Raw genomic sequence first — 21,402 nt, forward strand, 5'->3', positions numbered from 1 at the left:
GTCGAAATTCCTGCTTGGCTGGCTAGACCAGACGAGTGTCCGGCATAAATTAAACGCGGCCCCCCCCCACTCCCCCTCCTATCACCCCATTCGATTACTGTGCGTCTGTGCAGAAGGTATCCTCGATCGTACACGGTCGAACGATCTTGCCCCCACGACCCTTTTCGAGTAGACTCTGTTAAAAACTGTACAACAATAAGTCAATATTATTGTTTAATATTACGCCGCTTTTAACGTTGACAGTCGACTGTATTGTCCCTTGTAGACCACGAAAACAATCCAACCGGATTACGACGGTTAAGAATAACTATTTCAATAATATTGTATAATATGTAAATATAGTCATTATAATATGAACTGTAGTCATTTATGTAAGATGCACACGCAATAAACAAACGTGTTATGTCTATAGGTAGGTAATAAGCAGGTGTACGATTAATTTAGTTACCAATTTAATTGTGGATTATAAATATTTCGAATAAAAATATGAAATCGCACGAACCGGTGCCAATAATAGTTATAACAGTAATAGGTACAATATAACTATATAAGTATTTACAAATAACACTAATAATTTCATTAGGTACTCGGTTAGAAAAACGATCATTATTGTTCATTTAAAATATAAAAATAATGTATTTTGTATTGTTACTGAAGTAGCATTTTCAAAACGCAATTTTTTTTTATTCTACGAACGTGTTCACTTGTTCAGTGTGTTATGTTTCTAGTGTGTATTCACCATTCAGATAACGAAAAAATCCTTAACTTCTGAATGCTGCAGTCATAAGAATATGATTATATTTCATTATAATATGCCGACATATGCAAAATATTAAGTAGTTTTTACTTTTTTCCCATAGTAAGAAACAACGATTATCATACCTATATATGTTTATGTATAATATATTATTGTATTATATAAGCCCCCGAAATACAAATTGTTACAAATTTATTTTATTTATAAATAAAAGAACATTGTGTCATTGTCCGGTAGTTATATTCAACGTTTTCCATTGCAGTACAATGGTACTATATATAGAGTATTAGGCGTAAATACTAAATGGTGGAGAGTATGGTGCTTAGCACGATAATTTATCTCGAATTAATTATTTAATTTACCCCTATCGTACATTAATCAATTATAGTTAGGTAAGTAATGAATATTGGATTCATTAAAATGAAAAATTATTTACTCATCTTACTGCTTGTCGACTTTTAAATAAATAAATATATTATTATACACCGTACCTACCCATAGAGGACGGTCAGACCGTAACATAATAAGAATATTTATGATTATATTCATAATTAAAATGTATAAAATGACTAAATAATAGTTCAGAATTTCAGATTCAGTATTTTGGATCTAATGAGTAACAACAAATGCCTTTAAAATGAAAATTAAAAAATAACCAAAAATTATTGGCTATATTCGATAGCTTCATCATCATTTGATCTTAAAAACTGGAATACTGTATGTTGTGTGTTCAGAATAAAAAAAAACCTAACCTGCTAATGCTATAATTCTGAACACCGGAATTATACAGCCCGAGTGGCTGAGTACCTAACTTGTAAGTATACAATACGTCTCAAATATACGGAAAAAAATTGCCTGTAATAACCGTGAGATGGGTACTATCATTGATTATAAATACTAGTATCATTGAAAGGTATCTAAAAGGTATCTCCAGGTAAGTAGATATTTGTATTTCTTTACCTTTTTCCACGAAGTTTGACAATCGAAGAACAGATAAATAATGTCAGGTGAGCTATCGATTGGTTACCGAGAATTTTTGTTATAATAACAAAGTAATAATAAGTTTCTTGGTTATCACTTATCACTAAAATATATATATTGTGATTTCCACAAAATTACTAGAAATCAAAAAAAAATATGATAGTTTACATTTATATTTACGGAGGATTGAGTTTCATAGACAATAATCAAAAACAATTGAAAATAGTTAAAAATTGTCTAGATATATTTGTTGAGACTGTATATAATAAAGATAGTAAAATATGTTAGTAGTGTTCCTTATTTTTCGGGGTTGAACCGAAGACGCCTTGTCAGTGGCCGCCAAAAAAAACGCTTGAGTCGCTTGACTGCTTAAGCATGACTTTTTTTTTATAGTATAAATATACAATGGGTGTAACGTATAATGTTATTACTTATTAGTGTTACTTCTTTGAGTGTATTTCTTGTCATCGTTTAGATTCCCAGGAGGACTTTTAATCCACCCCCCTACGAGAAAAATATTAAGAAATTTAAATTTGTTGGTAACATTCGGATTAGATCGAAAGATTTTTCAAATGAAAATTACCTCGATTTTTCTGCCATACTTTTGGAATGTACACAATACAACAGCGGCGACTCTAAACTGGCGCCATGGGATTATGGGAGGAAAGAGCAAACCGCAAATGGCTATATTTAAATATTTTGTACTGCTCCACCTGTCCCACGCGTGAAATTTGTCCATTAATTAAAATTAAATAAATTACACTATTAATTAAGATAGTGACGACGGACACGCACTAAAATCAACGTATTACACTCTTACCCCGAGGACACAAGTTAATGACTATATCCGAAATTCAATTAGGCCAGCATTATTAACTTAAAGTGAGGGCAATGACATAATACGTTTATCGTTTTACGTCCGTCCGACTCTAGAATCTAGATTCGATATATATTTTATACCCCGATATAGTTCAGTTTTTAAAGATCAAACGTCAAACACTCAAACGATGGCAAGAAAAGTTTAACACAATTTACCGTCGGAAACACTTTTATTGCATTAAAAACAAACACAAAATATCTCTCTGAAGGTCCGTATGACAGTCGTTCGCCTCTCCAGTCGGTTCGTTACGACCGTGACACAAACTACAAACACCTGCCGAACGACAGCAGCAATACAGCGCGGGGTTCTTCCTCACACACGCAGTGGCGTTAGCGTTATGTGACCACATCATAATTTATATCTCGGAAACTTCCCATGTTAGACTTACATACTAAAATATAATATGTTATACCGTACCTATATACTATAATACTAGCTGAATAACTCAGCTTCGCCGATGTGCAATTTTTTTGTGTCATAACTTTTTTCTATCAGTTTTTATATTACAGATAGAGATTGCCCTTATAGAGTAGTTTATACCATTACCATTATTAATATTATAATTATTATTACTATTATTAGTTATCAAATCACCTTAATTTATTAAAATAGTTGTTTCTGGGAACTCTTCTAAAAAGTTATGAGGCACGACATTGGATTTTACCTCATCAGCCCGAGTAATTAATATACAAAAAAATCTCAATTTCCAGCGTCAATCTCTTGTTGTTTTTCCTTGTTTGAAGAACTCTTAAAAATGTGAATTCTGGAAAATCCTCTCTTAGTGGGTCTCTCTATATCATAAAACAAAATTATCGACTAAATTTCATACTTGTAGATTTAGCGGTTCAGGCTAAATGATGATGAATCAAGTTCTTTTATATAGGTGTAAAGATTGTGTCCCTATCATACATATATATAATATTATAATATAACATTATACACGATTTTAAACATTTTTTTTTATATCATAAATCATGATGTATAATCAAGGTTAAAGAAGGTAATAACAATATAATATGTTAATTAATTTATAATAATTTATATTTTATTATGTTTTGTTGTATGAGAAAATATTATGTTAATCAAAATTAAGAGGTATAATAGCTGTATAGGATAACGATAGAAATTGAACATCATAGCCCCCTCAATCAAATTACAGCATTTCGGCGTGAGTTTATGTGCTTATGGGGTCTTCTAGTAGGGTTTCCACGGAAACAGTTTGTTAAAAAGGTATTCTTATGAACGACTGAAATTAGTCCTTGATATTTGGACATGTTGGCGTTATGTATGTAGAAATTTCTAGACATTTGGTTTATAGGTCCCTGACGTTTATTGATTTAAAGACTATTTGGTCCTTTTTTTATTATTATTTTTATTTATTTCTTCAGTGACTTTTAAATAGAAAATAATAATAAGCTTGGAAATTAATTCAATATTAGTTGATAGTTCTTTATGATTTTTTGGTGAAATCTGGTTTTTTCTAATTTAATTTTTTCAGTTATTTTACTGTACGAAAATGACATACAACAAAAACCGTCCACGTTGTTCCATAATGTAAAAAAATCTAAAAGCTTAATTCCCGGATTTTTTTTATAACAGGTTGTAGTGCATAATTATTTAATATATTTTTACTATACATTTTTGTTTACCTACTATCGATAATAATCAATTCAATTATGATATCAAAGATACCGTTATTTACGGAAATATAGTATATGTATACGCGGCTTTTGATAACCAATGTATTACTGCTAATAGGAATATCCTGACCCCTGATAAGTGATTATTGATTATTAATTACCTAAAAGCCTAAACTAATACTAAGTTATTTATTATTATTTTTAATCTGGTATCAAAACAGAATATTTTATTGTATTTTAATTAAAAGTTTAATGTTTGTGCTTAAACTATAATTTAAATATGTGGTTTATATGCCAATAAAGTCTGTGGACTGTGGTTTAAGTTTAATGAATAACACATATACAGGACTATGTTGTAGACTTGTAGTATATCGTATATTATGTTAAACTAATATTATACAATTAAACCAAATTATATTAAGTAGTATATTATTATTCATTAGCTATGTAAATTATACTGTAAAAAAAAATAATATCTTATATAATGTGGTAAATACTTAATACTTACAGACTACAGTAGTAAGTACAGTAATAATATAGTATTTAAGTTATCATATGAAAATTAATATGAGTAATTTTACAATAAATTATTATCATTGATTGATAAATGCAAACAAAATTATTGAAATAGTATATGTATATTATATTATACAAGTGTTTAGAATGTATATTGTACAGATAAAATAGTTTGAAAATAAAAATATTGCGTTGTTACAGTTTACATTTAACACAGGACTGTATATCATAAATTATTATATTATATAGACTATAGGTACTAATGTACTATAATACAGTATATAAATCACACCTGTGTTAAAATATTACCTATGTTCTATGATTGTTCGGTATAGTCGGTAGGTATATTAGGCATTACATTATTTTATTTAGTACCTAGTGAAAAAAAATATTTAACTATGTAGGTACCGGCATACCACTTATAATAGGTACAATACCTATAACCTTTGTCCGTATTTTTACCATAAAAAAAGATAATATAAACTATAAAATATAATTTAAAAACGGAAATAATTTTTTGTTTTTACTGTATATAAATATTAGGTATAGAATAAAATAATCAACACTGACTATATTATATTATGTTTCTGTTATTAATTAATAATTATGATTCATCAATCATGATTGTACATAAATCTATAACATTTATTTTTTGTACCTAATTCTCTTTACAGCCTACAATTTTAGCAGACTATGTATTATTTCAGTAAGTCACATATAATTATGTACCTACATCATACATTTTTTATACATACTTATACTAGTTATACTTATCAATTATTAGTTATTACTTATATTGTATACAGATACATGCATAAGTTTAATGTATGTATATGTATATTACGTGTTCGTTAGGGCCGTCTGTAGGCTCTAGGGAATGGCAATCAAGACCTATGCCTGCGCCCGCGCCCTCAGATCAGCGCAGTCAGTTCCATAAACATGCTTACTGGAGTCTGGGCGTCTGACTATACTATTATCATTCATATTTTTTTTAAACAATTTAAATATTGGGATATGACTGGCATTTAGTTATTATTTTAATACAAGATTTAATTACATTACAATTTAAAAATTATTAAAAGTATTAAAAAATACTTACCAACTTATTTTTATAATATTCTAATAATACATTTTGATAATATCAGGATAGATGATATCGAGATATCCTAAAGAAGATAGATGAAAGAGAAATGTGATAAAATCTCATATATTCCATGTGTGTTTTAGTTTGGCAGAATTTCAAATTGGGCACCTGTATAGGTTTCTGCCATGCCCGGTCTGGGGATGGCAGCCTCTCTCTCCAGACAGATGTCTGCCCGGAGAGAAGTGCCGTCAGTGACCGAGATTCGAACCGCTCGGCCACTCCGTCCCCCAATTACATATTATTTTTATAATTTTTCATATAACAATCTATATTTTTGTAAATTGTTTTGTGAATGTATAAGCAAATGATAATGAACAATTAACAAATCATTCTTTATTTTAATTATTTAAAAAAAAAATGTTACAACAATTAAACAATAATTCTGCGCAAACAGCCTCTAAAAAAAGTCATTCGTTACTTATATAGCAATGCGCAAATGTCATACGCTCATTATAACATGGTATATTATAGTATATTATAAGTTATAACTAATATGTTTGAGTATTATATACACAAATTCACTAATTCGTTAATATAAATTATATAATATGATTTTAGTGATCTTACAATATTTTTATTAATGTCTTATACCTACATTTTAATTATAAGTTATGGATCGTAACATAAATTTATTGAATGGATTTTTACGCCAACATGTCCTATCTTATATTTTATTTTATATACTAACTTGCAGAATAAATAAACAATTATTAATTATTAATTTTAAATTACAGTACCAATTAATAATTATTACAATCACCATCGATAATTGTATTGCACCATATTAATATATATTATATTCATATATACAAATACATTATTTTAATAAATTGTATTAAAAGAGTCAATAGCGAAGTTTGAGTCCCAAAAATCGTTTAAAATCATACGAACGTGCATCTCATGAAATAATTAATGTATATTCTCATAAATCATAACAGCAAACAACGAATATAATAGCGTTGTATTTTAAATTTATGACAAAGCGCTGTGCATTAATTTATTCTCTTTATAATATCTACATTCTACATATGGTGACCATACGTTGACTTGTTTTATTTAATATTTTAATAGGACATGGCTAAGATGCTGTTTAGATGCTTTTAATCATCCAGGACTGTAATGTAATAATTATATTATATTATTATACTTACATAAATTATTATAAATATATAATTATGATTACCAATATTCAATAACCACGATTTAAGATAGTATCTTAAATCGTGCTAATAGCTAATATTAAGTTACATTAAAATGTATTTATTTTTCCAAATCCAAATAGAGAGATGTACAAAATTGTTTTAAATTGAATATCAATGGGAAATGGATTATCAAAAAAAAATAAATATATTTTATATCATTATGCGCTATATATCATTAAAAATTTATAGGTAACCCGTAACCATAAATTAAATTCGTATACTTAACCTAATTAATTTAATAGGCAGTCAAATATTTTGAGTTACATCATGCAACGAGATTTCCTACATTCAGCATGTTATTAAATTGTATAATATAGAAATTTATAGATTATAATATCATGTTGTTTTTCGAATTCGAGATAAGTGTCTTATTAGTTTTATTATATTTAAACATTTGATCACCACGACTATAATAGACTCATTTGTCAATAATTTAAAAATTAGTTCAACTCTAATTTTTATAAAAATGTAATAGGTACATAATATAATTACCTAATTATTTATTTTTGTAAAGTTTTTATTATTGATCGTTTAATTAAAAGTCTGACACATTTAAGTACCTAATAAATTATTTAGGTACTAATGGCATAAATTATATAAATATCAATAAAACATAATATATGTATATAACCAGTGACCAGCCCACTGAATTAGTTCTAAAAGGATTATTTCTATTTATTTTTGTGATTTTGAAAGGTAAATTTTAAAATAGACTAGTAAAATAGTTGTATGTAAAATGTAAATAGTTCAGTAAATATAGTTTATAATATAGTATGTATAGAATGTTATTAATAACAATCATTAATTAACTAGTGTAGTAGTTGTGTCAATATTTTAAAAGTTGCGCATTAATATAGCCATATGCCCATACAGCCCATATAGGGGTACTAGAGGACAAATAAAAAATAAACTAAGTGTACCTACTTAGTAAAAGATTATAAATAAATAATTTAAAAAAATCAAACTGCTATAAATATTGTGTCTTTTTTAGCTTGAGATCTATGCATTAGTGACGGCGAACACGTACTTCAGGTAGTACAATAAAATTGCCTAGAAAATTGGGTGGGTGGTAATAATAATAGAATATACTTACTGTCAAGTCGAGACTACTGTAGGTAAATTGAGTCCAACACTCCAGCACCACCAAGACAGTAATAAATAATAATATATAAAATGCTATCAATTCTATCATCACCGCTGTAGGTTAAAACCTATGGCATACGAAAAAAAGGTTTCTGGTGGTGTTTTAAGTTTTTACTTTCTGAAAATCAAATGTTGAACATTATAACTATTTTTTTCAATTAACATAAAATTATTACGGTATCGTAAAGTACGATTTTATTTTTGTTTGAGTTTTTTTACAAGTCGTATACTCGTATAATATTATCTTACAAACGTGACCATGAGCACTGTACGTATATAATATCATCGATTATAAATACATACTAGTATTCAGAAATAGTAATAAAATAAATATTACTAATAAATAATAATTATACTTATTGGCTATTATAGTATTATGGCTAAATATATAATGTACTTAATTATGATCTTTATGTATAAATATGACAATATTGTGGATTAAAATAATTATTAAAAAACAATTGAGAAAACTTGCTATTTAGGGAATTCAGTTTAATATAAACCTTTTTTAAAAGCCGGGACCCAGCTTACCACTCTAATACTTACCAATGTAAATCGGACTCGGTTTACCAACCAACACTTTACCTACCCCTTAATCGGCTTAATCTAAGTCGAGACTAGAGAGCGTGCAGCACACACACACACACACACTCTCTCTCTCTCTCTCTTTCTCTTGCAAGCACGATGGCTACATTTTTTATGTCTCCATGTCTCCAACCGTCAACTATAATAAATAATAATAAATAATAATAATATTATGTATAATGTATAATGATTATAATGTTTCAATATTTGTCTCACTCTCTTACTAAAAATTTTAAATAATTAATTTATACCTGTTATTAATTCCACATTGTCTTATATGGGTACGTCATACGACAGTTTGTACCAGCAACCACCACTTATTTTATAATATACTGTTCAACTGTTATCAAGACCGGGCTACCAATATTAATTTTTTTCTAATAGGCTTTTATATTATTAATGGTCTGTAGTGTATGTTTACTAGATAAATATTAAATAATAACTGTATAATTTTATTAGGTATATTTAAAGTTAAACCCTATCGTATTTTATTTTGTATTGAATAATATCAGCTTAATATCCGTTGGCCGTTGCCCGTAGGTCTCTTATCAACCGATACCAACGAAAATATTTAATATTTATGTCATTATTTGGAAAACGTTAATAAAGAAAAGAAATTCTATGAATGTTGAATTGCGATTACAGTATTACACTGTATATTATTGACTATACGTGTATAATAATATTATGTACTGTATATAATTATATTTACATTATTATAAGCGTGCTGATAAAAACGCTCATTCAACGCGTTAATAAGTCATAGGTACTGCAGGCGTTTCACACGCGATGATACCAATATAATAATTAATATTGTCATTTTTCATTTGGTTCAGTATTGTAAACATAATATATCATTTAAAAGTAATAACACGAATACGTAATCAAAGCTATAGCTGGAACAAATTTTCAGAAGGGGCTTAAAACCAAATCATACATTTTCATAATATAAAAAACCAACTAGAGTAGTATATAATACAGAATGTGGATAAAATGAATTTCATCCACTTCATGAAAAGGTCAAAAAATTGTCTATATAGTGTAGTAAAATATAATTTTCACTAAATGGATACATTTCATGAAGTGGACATTCACTTCATGAAATGAGCGATTTCACTAAATGGATGCGACATTATATACTAAGGATAATAATCCTTAAAAATCAATTTAGAAAATATAAACCTTAAATTGTAGTAATTATTATACTTATACCGTTTTTACAAATTATTTATATTGATAGATCAGTAGAAATTGCTAACATTTTCAATCACTTCAACCCCAATATCTACTTAAACCTAAACCCATTACCGCTAACTATAAATTTGAAAATTGTTATTTAGATATTTTAAAGGAAGGAGATTATTTAGATGGATCAAACTGGGCTATACCATTTATTTAAACAACAAGATATACGCTGATAAAAAAAAAAATTTGAAAATTGTTACTTTTTATAAAATTTAGTTCTTGGCGACATACTACTGCATACTTACGTCCTGTTGATGACTTTTTTATTAAACATTTTGCTTTTAATGAATTTTGTTGTGGAAGGATTTCCTAGTGAACTTCAAAACTTAGCTAGTAGTTTACGGCACCGTCTAGTAAAAATTTTACCTAAAAAAAAATTGCAAAAATCTTTGTTATAATTAGGAAAAGGATTGAAAACCGTTTTTTAAAACGACGTTTATATTACTTAGATTTTTAAAGGAAGGAGATTATTGAGACGCATCAAACTGCGCTATACCATTTATTTAAACGGCGATAGTAGTATAATATTTTAGTTACATCTGTACCCCGGCCAATCCGGAAAATCCGACTACCCCGCCCAGCCTATAGCTCTATGCTATCACATAAGTACGCGACAGTGCTCGGCCGTACCCACCCCTCCCCTCTCATTCATACATACCCCCCGCCCTAAGTCCACCACTTTTAATAACCATCGAACCATTATTGTTAACCACACGTAAAAATACATTAGCTAATTATAGTTCATAGAAAGTTAGCAACTGGTAAACATAAATAATATACTTAGAACTTATACATACATACCAGGTCATACCCTCGACCCTCCCCAATCATCCTAGATTATAGTTGTCATACCATACCCCCTACCTCACACTCCATACAGTAGTCATGTCATACCCCCACGACTCCCTCACATATAACAATTGTATTTATATATACTTCCATAGTTCCATGTACACTGAAAATTACCTATAGTTAGACCTTTATACTAGGGTGAAGTATCACTTTTATGAAGTTTCGTTCTCCTTGTATTTCCATACTACATTGAAAATTATACTTCAAACTACTATACTAGTATATCATACCTACAACTGGCTACAAGCATACATACATTGATAGCTACATAGAAAGTATATTTACATAATAAATAATATACTATTAATCAATTATTAATAAATAATAGGCTAAAGGATTTATATACCTTCATTACCCACACCTTGAAAATTATACTTCAAACTACTATATCAGTATATCATACTTCTAAATATACATACATTGATAGCTACATAAATAGTATACATAATAAATAATATACTATTATAATATAATATATTTATTTATTTATTTATTATTGATTTAACGGGCTTGAGCCCTTTTAATATAAGGTATAATACAGTTGACAAATTACAAGAACGGAAACTTACATATTTTGATTACAATAAACAAAATGGAAAAAAGAAAATACAAAACTATACAAAGTACAAATATAATATATTTGAATATATATATATTATATATTCAAACAAAATGTATCAAATTGGTTATTACAACAAGTTGCTGACATTTCACCTGTATTATAAATATCTTTCTATCAATTACAATAATTCACGTATACAATTTTATCTTAAGTATAAATACCTAGCTGTTATATTATAAGTAAATATAAAAATTGTAATTAACTACTATATTTTAAGACTCGTGTGAATCCACAGTCCACACGAGTTCGCTCAGTGAGGCCCATTATACATTGTACACTATATTATATTATTATGTAATATATATGTAATATTTTGTATTTTGTAAATAAATAATAATAATAATGACACAGACGTCAAATATTATCACAATATCACCTCCATAAACATTTGAGTTAGTAATAAAACCATCGAAGACAATAGTCCAACTATATCAGTTACGATTTATATAATTGTAACGACTATCGGACTACACTCATAGATAATATTATATTATCTATGACTACACCTCCAAAATCAGAACCCATTCACAGTGATGACTGATGAGTCTCATATTATGCTCTAACTATATTTCCCATTCTCAACTTACCTTACCAGTGGCAGGCGCCAGTGACGTATTTTTGAAGGTGGGTGGGGGGGGGGGGGGATTTCCTCAAGGCGCAAAATTCTGAGTCCTCAAAAAGGCACCATCGCTAGAGGTTATAACAAAAAGAAAGGTGGATAAGTGGATGTCGCTCTGCTGTACAGTAGGTTACAAGTGGGTCACTGTAATGAATGGTATTAAATTTGAATTCAATGATATAATATCATTGTATAAGAAAAACGATTCTGAGCGAAAACGGTCAGTCAGCCTATGATATTACCAAGTATATTTGATGATATTATTGTGAATAAAGTAATTTATATATAACCTATTTACGTGGAGCCTTGTTTTAAATTTTCAATCCTTAGCCATAAAAGTTAAACATTTTATACATTTTTAACTACAAAATAATTAATAAATTATAAATTTGATAAATGTTGTCAACATTTGAACTTTAAATGCTTATAAAAAAAAATTGTGCCTATGTATTTTTAATATATTTCAACTGCTATTAGAACGATATATCAGGAGCCTTATGTTAAATTTTCACGCTTTTTTACCCAACAAAATTTTTTTTATTGATATTTATAGAAAAAAAAACTAAAAAAATTGAAAACTCACAATGTCCGTAAACCGCTCAAAAAGAGTCAAAATATTTTCAAAATTTTATGGTGTATAGAAAATGCTAATATAAGCATTCAGTCAAAATGTCATGTCCCTACAGTCATTTGTTTTAGAGTTACACCAAAAACCAAAATCGATTTTTTCAAAAACAGATTTTGCGTAAAAATTCCCGTTTTTCCTTAATTTTTCTTTTGTTTTTCACGTCGCTTTTGTAAACTTCTAGGAAATTTTTACTTTTGACCCCCCAAAGTACCAACTAGATTCACTTTCCTATCAGAAAAGTTACTGTTGAAGAAAATCCAAGCACTTTTACTGTTCTAAAAAGTGATGACAGACACAAAAATAAAAAATTAAAAAATTAAAAAAAAACACACATCATTGTAAAATCAATACATTCATCGCTTCGCTCAGAATCTAAAATTTATTTTTTATTTTATTAGGTTTCTTGAGAAATTGATTATACTTGTGGTAACTGATAATAGTGATAACCTGTATCTTTCTTATAATATCTTTTACATTTCTATATATAATGTATATTATTATATTGTCATAAAAAAGGCTAAAATCTAAAATTATTATTTGTTTACTTGATTATAAAGGTTGAATTTTTGATGAGGAATAATTGAAGTGTTAATGGTAAAATAAAAGTGTTCTCTAAATTAGTTGAAACAAAAATGCAATAAGGGGAAAATATACATTGTGGGTTATCACTTTTACAGGGCTTGAAACCGATTGAAAAAATTTCTGTTTCCGTTTCGATTTTGTATACCGGGTTTTATTTTTTTTCGATTTTGGTTCAAATTTTTCAATACTGACATTAGGAAATTTTGGTTTTGGTTTCGATTTTGTATACCGGTTTCCAATTTTTTCCAATTTTGTTTTCGGTTTCAGTTTTTAAACAGTTTATAACGGTTTCTAAAATCGGAATCAAGGCCTGCACTATTTACGTTTATTCTTAGTTTATTAATTTATTAATTTTTTTTGAATTGCCGGATCGAGCGTTTGAATAGTATAAACTTTTCAAAATGTCAAGATACAAAGATATCCAAAAAAATACCGTTTTTTAAATTATATTTTCGGTTTCGGTTTTAAACTATAATACCGATATCCGATTTTTTTCAGTTTCGGTTTTGAAGTAAATACCGATATCCAATTTTTTCCGGTTTCGGTTTTGAAGTTAATACCAGTTTCCAATATTTATCGGTTCCGGTTTTGATTTTGTTTTCGGTTTCGGTTTTATAACGGTTTATACCGGTTTCAAGCCCTGCACTTTTAACAAAGAGAAAGTAAAAATAAATTGTAAATTAGAGGAGGCTTAAAAGTTTTTTGTGACAATGAGTGGGTGTAGGTGTACCTAGGGCACCAAAATCGTAAATACGACTCTAGTTAGCACCTAATAACAGAGTCCGCAATTCACCGCAGACTTTACTCAGGTGATTGATAGCATTCGAATCTTTTCGACTTTCGACAAAGTTTCAAATAAATCGTTACGGTAATTTTGGCTGCACGTTGATTCCACCATTCGGTTATGAGTGCACGCACTGGGTAGGATTCAAATATTTCTGGGGGGTACTAGTGCCACGTTTTTTCCTGAAGTTAAACTTAAACATACACCGAATACGAAGCTGGCTAAAAACAAAAAAGAACATGCTTGCATTATAGTTATAATTCAATATATAGGTAGCTGACTTGTATATAACAACGTATTTATTTATTTATTTATAGTAAATTGTATTATGATCGATTCCCCAATTTTGTGTTATATTACCGTAAGTTTATAATAATGAAGTTTTTGAAATTTATTAGGTACCTACTGAAAATAATTATTGTAATGTACCTATTTTATGTTTCAGATTAAAGAAGATAACCAGATTAGTGATAATACGAATAAAAATAATATGAAATATTATATTTGTATAATCTTAATAGTAAATATTATGTTTGTCAGTACTCAGTGGGAAACGCTATCAAATGGTTTCCCCAAACAATAATCAATAAAGTAATTAAAATTACTTAAAAACATTTCTTATACTTCTCTCAAGTGCCTACTAAAATTTTTATTTTTTAAAAACAAAACACAAGCGACAAAAATGTAAAATTGTTGTTAATTCACTTAAACGATAAAGCGGAAGAAATATCAAAAAAAACTAAACAGATGCAGTTTTTTTACATAAATGATCTCAAAAAATAAAAACAATGCTGCACAGTCAAAGTTTTCCTTTTTATGTGGTGAAAATATCGTTTCTTAGTTATGACTGTAGCCTTCTCTGTTCTTTCCCGCGCAAAACAGTTTTTGTTATGTTGTACATTTGTAAGACGGAGACAACACAATATGCGGGTGTAGCGTCCTCTTAACTATTTTTGAATCAATGGTCATGGCCCAACCATAAATTATGGGTATAATTTAATTTTAATTTATATTTATCCATAGCCTCAAATGACAAAATTATTTATTTTATCTTGCCCTGAACAGTTCTATAAAGTGGAATTAAAGTTAAAACTAAAATGTTCTGAAATAACATAAATGGAAAAAACCGTTTCCGAAGTGGTTACTGGTAATCTTGAAGAATTAAAACCGCTTCTAAACCGATAACCAAATTTTTAGAGATCGATATTTAATGATCGATTAGGTTCTAAAAACCCTAAAACCGGTTACCGCTTACAATAAATTGTTTTATATGGTTACCCGGTAACCATATTTTTCATAAGCAATCACTGGTCTGAGCTGTTTCGGAGTATAAAATATAGTCGACGGTCTATAATATGGGTAATTAATATAATTGACGATTTTGCATCAAAAAAAGTTCGTCGCTTAAATGTTATGGATTAATAAATTGCGCGTAAAAAATATATATACAATATATTATATAATATTATATGGTGTATATAATACATAAAATGTATATAATTATTTTAGATTCTGAGCAGAGTGAGGGATCTAGTGATTTTACAATGCTGGTAATTTTTTTTTTATCCTGTATACAAAATTTCCACCAGAAGGAGTTCTTCGATTTCAACATATCGTATCTTATCTTTTAGAAAATTGGATCAAGATGGTACTTTAAAGAGGTAATTTTTCGATTTTCTCAATTCTTATTTAATGTTACTGGAAAACCCACCAAAAAATTACAAAAAACCGCTAAAAATGGGATTTTAATTTCCAACGCTTTGTTTATCACCATAGAAACAAATAAAAATAAAAATAACAATTTTAGTAATTTTGTTGTAATTTATAATATTAACTCAACTTACACGCTATAATAAAATATAATAACAATATAAAATATCCAGACTGACAAACCGTCTCCGCTCAGAATCGTTTTTCGTTTAAAATGATAATATGATATCATTGAATTCAAATTTAATACAACCCATTATACAGTGACCCACTTGTAACCTACTGTACAGCAGAGCAACATCCACTTACCTGCTTTTTTATTTTATATTTTATTTGGGGCGTTATCGTTACGCAGCATTTGCGACAATTTTTTACGCTACATTATGGCTTTAGTCTTTGGCGTCCCGGGCTAACACAATGGCTACAAAAACACGGCGGCCATATTAACTATACTTTCTATAAAGCGATCGCTAGAGTATAATATGTCGTATGACGGTATGAGTAGACTTTAGGTGACCTGAGAGTGTACATTTAGTTTTAAATTTCTTTTAGTTTTTAAATTTTATTTATTTTATTAGAAAGACTTTTAGGTAGGTATGTATTTTATTGCTTATAATTATAACATTTTCATCGGTAATAGAATAGAAAAAAGCTTTTTAGCCGTATTGTAGTATTTATTTCGGACATTCCGGGACATGACGATACCAACATGTCACGAGTCACGACGACCGTTGGCAAATTGATTGCTATCGTTATCGTAGCTTAATACTTTCCTATCAATTGACATTTATTATAAAAAACCTAAATATTCTTTCATTTTGTCGCCAACTGCAGCAGTACACATGTGCCAAGAAATTATATCACTGCTATTTAAAGGTAAGTTAATAAATTGTTATATTATGATTAAATTCAGATTTATTTAATTTGAGGCAAATTAAATGAGTAAAATTTTTTATAAATAAATATAATAAAATTAAAATATATATAATTAATATAATTAAATAGGTAATTAAACAAAATATTATTTTTAGTTTTAGTTTTTATTAAACATAAATACATAATATGGATTCAAAACAACCAAAAACACATCTGAAAATACTACCGAAAATAATAAAACGTCTGTAAGTACTTCAAATAATGATAAAACATCAGAGAACACTTCAATAATTAATAAAACAAATAGTCAACCGATTTTTCAAACACAAAAAAAATCAAATAATTCTTCAGTCGTATCCTAACATGTAGGTGGTAGATCTATTAGAAGTCAATGGTTTAATTTATTTGATTGGCTTGAATATTGTCCAGAAAAAAATGTTGCATTTTGTTATCTATGCAGAATTGTTGGTAATAATGAGACTAAAGAAATTGCATTTTCTGTGACAGGATATTCCAACTGGAAAAAAGCTTTTGAAAATAATAAGGGGTTTTATAAACATCAATCTTCTTCATCGCACTACGGTTTTGTATTTTGTATTTTTGTACAACAAAATTGGTAGATGGAAACTTTAATTTAAGTTTTATTTTTATTATTTAGTATTATTCGTTTTGTATCTTTAATATAAACGTTTCATGGTAAATTCCCAAAATATTCTATTATAAATGGATATTAGATGGAAAATTATAGTTGTGTTAATTTAATGAGATATCAGTGTAAACAAATTAAAAATTGCATTAATATTGTTTTTATATATAATGCCCCCCCCCCCAAAAAAAAAAATTTGCTTTGCCCCTCCTGAAAATTTGGTATGGCTACGGGCCTGAGTCGGTTGCTGGAGGTCCACTTCGTGAACTGACGTGCGCCGACCGCTTTTGGTAGTCGCGTACCTCAACATACCTCGACGGCTCTCAACCCGCCGGCCACGAGTTCTGTATGCTGCCTAATCCTCTCTTCTCTTCCTTCAAGGACAATATCTCCTCCACCATCTTATACAGCAGCCAGTATGTTTATACTGCCTTAGCTAAGGCCATGGGCCTCGCGGCGGGGTCCTTCTCGATTCCCTACCACAGTAATTATTGGTATCAACGAGAGTACGATTACACATTGGGATACTCTAAGGTCTCCCGAGATAATTTTTTATTTGGAAACTTGTAAGATAACTGAAATTGCTATTTCTAAATACTTGCGCAGGGCTCTAAATTTTAATAGATAATAAATAATAATACTTTATTTGTGTTTTAGTAGCTCATCAGTCGTCCACTCGTGTCTTATACGACATTTATGTCAGTTAATTGTTTATTATCATAGAAAAAACATAAATAATATTTATTACATGGCCAATCAGTTAGGTTAGGTTAGGACTTAGGACTTAGGAAGTTGGAAATATAATTCTAACCACGATTTAAGATAGGTAGTTAATATATAAAACCGTGATGGTAACATCGTAGTATCGTACACAGCAGCGCCATCTAGTTATAACATAAATAAATATTTTACAGACAAAATATATTCTACGCCATAAGTAAGCCATAGTTAAGCCATAAGTAAAAAGCATTGAGTGACTAAGTGACCGAAAAACAGAACTACAACTTCAATTCCGCATTCGGCAAATAATAATAATAATAATAATAATAATAATACCTACGTACCTTAATGGTGAAAATTTCAAGACTCAGCAAATCATAATTTTTAAATTACAAACAAAATATAACTATAATAATTAATAGTTATTTTTTGTTTAAACTTGAGATCTTCATAAAAAATGCGTATCTTTATTATTGAGACTTTTAGGTATCTGTAAGAACAAGTTATGTGGAACATCTAAACATTTTTAATTTTTAGCTATTACAATTGAAAATGTTACACATTTTTAACTACAAAATAACTTGCAAATTTGTATAATTTTGTCATAATTTGAACTTTTATCGATTATAAAAAAATAATTGTGTCTTTGTATAAAATTATATTTTAAAATTACTAAAACAACATGTCAACATCTGATTAGTAATCAAAGTGAGTAGTATGGAATAGTAGTTATCCATTTGATACGATTATTCGAATTTAAATTTTAATAGGGTAGCCGGCAGGTATACTTCTGTAGTAACCGAATTATATTCGCATTCAAATTTCTCAAAAAGTGTTTATACTTTATGCTCCATCACAATAATAAGTTGGTCTACATTTTGTTTAAGTTTACAATACAATTAAAAAAATATACAAAAATAGGGGCTGGTTGATTATCACTTATATTATGATTAATGGTTATAGACAAAAACCTATCAGTCCTACCATACATAATTATTAATTATTTAATGATTAATGAGTAATGAGTTTAAAGAGTAGGTACACACAAAGATTAATTCATAACTGGATTGAATACGAGAATAAAATAAAATAGACAAAATACGATTTTAAGAACGGTTAGGGATTACTGAATCCCGATCCTAAATGTAGTCAGATGTATCAAATCTGAATAACACGTTTGTGGTAGGTACTTATATAATGTATTAAAATGTACAGTCCATTAGAATTAGGTCATAATTTATATCATATAATATTATATTGTAATTTATAATATGTTAAACAATAATTAACTAAAATATATTAAACTATACAAAACAAAACTTAGTACCTACTAATAATTTATGGTACCTATAGGTAGATAAGTAGATTAAAGAACTATAGCAGTCTTTGTTTGCGTTTATAATGTATTTTTATTCTTGTGACTTGTGACTTATTTGTTATTATGCATATTTAGTTGGTGCCTATGACTTATGAGTTATGACTTTATGAGTTATGAACAAAATTAATCAATTATTTACGAAGTAGAACTCGTTCCAGTTGGTCACACTGATATTTTTTATATTTATATACGTATATATAATGTACACCCATATATTTATTATTTTATCTATTGTTGCCCCAGAAGAAAACACCGACGTCATTGATAAATGATAAGCCGACCAGAAAAATCGCTACACACAACTCGAAGTTGGACTTTGCACTTTTAATTCTTACAGTATTATATTTGTACAAACGTATTATAAAACTGTGTGAATATAATATCTACTTTAGTCTATTGTATTCAACTATCGAAGAATGAGTACTCTCACAGTGGGTAAGTGCACAAACTATTTTATAAACTTTGTATTATGTTTATTCAGGTCAAAACACAAGCTCTAATGGTTTATTAACAAATATTAATATTTATATCCATATTTATGTATGTAGGTATTTAATAGATAGTTAAATTATAATGTATGCTATTTGTATCAATTAACTAACATTTTCAATTGCAATTCTATCAAATCAATGTGCCTATGATTTGATTTGGCTAATATAAATAACTATTGTATTAGACATCTGTTTGAATCGCTTCAAAAAAAGTGAATTTATAGATACTATATATAATTTACTTTATTCATTACTTGATAATTTATTATAATATCATTGGTGGTTCAACTTTATAGCAATATGTATTTACTTTTGTACTTTTTTTTGTGATGAAAAAATAAATTAAACGGTTAACGCTAGACATTTGCTTCAATTTAATTATATTATGTTGAGTATAATCAAATATGAATTGTAAACACCTATTTAGACATTGCAGGGATTAAAGTTAAAAAACAATTTGTGATCATATATTTTTTTATTATTTTAAATGTAAAATAATAATTATTAATTTACTGTAGGTATTTTATTTACATGTTCCATTAGGTGCTGTCTTAAACTATAATTATATTAAAATTCAACTAGGTATTTGAATAAAAGCATAGTGATTTATTTTTAACTCCTATTACCTACCTATTTATTTAATAAAACTTTTTAATTAATTAATTTTAAAATATTGAAAATACTTATTGTAGTGTTAGTCAAAGTACTATCTATTCTTTATCATTAAGCTCAGACGGCAAGAAGTCAGGAAAACTTTAAACATAATAATAATAAATATTCAATCAATCAGAGACTATGCAAAATAATTTTATTAGAAAGTTAATTTTAGTGATATTAACTTCATTATAAAATGATTTGCTTATTAAAATATTAATAAACTTACACATGTTATCTGTTATGTTTATGTAGATAAAATTATGATAAGTCTCTACAATTTACATATTTGAATTATTTTAAGTATGAACATTAGGTAATAAAATACTTGTATTAACTTTTACTAGGTACTAATTATGGAGTAGTATAAAAATATGTCACCATTTTTAAGAAAATGGCTTGTATTAACTTATAATATTAAACTAATGAGCTTTAAGGAGTTTTAATATATTTTGTTCACTTATATTTTATACAACTTATTATGGAAAAATGAAACAAAACTTAAAAAAATATATGAGTAATTCATGATTTAGTTAATGCATGTTAATTTTGTGATTAAATAATGTTTACTATGATTAAATATGCCAAAACTAATAACAGGTGAATGTTTTATAAATTGTAATGCCAACAATCTGACGACTTCCCCCGATTCACATGAACGATTTTGAGCACTTGGTTATCTCTTTTATTGTATATATCTGGCCTCTAGGGTTCTGTGACTTACGACGCGCACGGTAACCAAATACG

Source organism: Metopolophium dirhodum, chromosome 4, assembly GCF_019925205.1.
Source record: "Metopolophium dirhodum isolate CAU chromosome 4, ASM1992520v1, whole genome shotgun sequence".
NCBI classification, from domain to species: Eukaryota; Metazoa; Arthropoda; class Insecta; order Hemiptera; family Aphididae; genus Metopolophium; species Metopolophium dirhodum.